Source organism: Limulus polyphemus, unplaced genomic scaffold (assembly GCF_000517525.1).
Source record: "Limulus polyphemus unplaced genomic scaffold, Limulus_polyphemus-2.1.2 Scaffold1689, whole genome shotgun sequence".
Classification (NCBI taxonomy): Eukaryota; Metazoa; Arthropoda; class Merostomata; order Xiphosura; family Limulidae; genus Limulus; species Limulus polyphemus.
Window position 1 is genome coordinate 86,407 of NW_013667299.1, and position 363 is coordinate 86,769.

Here is a 363-nt window from a genome sequence, read left to right on the forward strand (position 1 = left end):
TCGTTCTTCTTGTTTCTTTTCTTTTTCCTCCAACCACTCCTGTAATCTCTTTTCTTGTTTATTTTCTCGTTCTTCTTGTTTCTTTTCTTTTTCCTCCAACCACTCCTGTAATCTCTTTTCTTGTTTATTTTCTCGTTCTTCTTGTTTCTTTTGCTGTTCTTGTATTGCTGCCATTAAATTTGCTAAGCTGTAGTTTGATTTGCCACTTCTCGCTTCCATTTTTCTTTCTTCTTTTTCCGTCCCACTCTCCGACACCAATTTGTTACGTCTCTGGTCGTTAGTTCATTTTCCGTAAAAATTCTTTTCGAAGAAACTTTAGTGATACAAGTCCTTTCTTAAATAAAACTGGTTTATTCTTTCTGA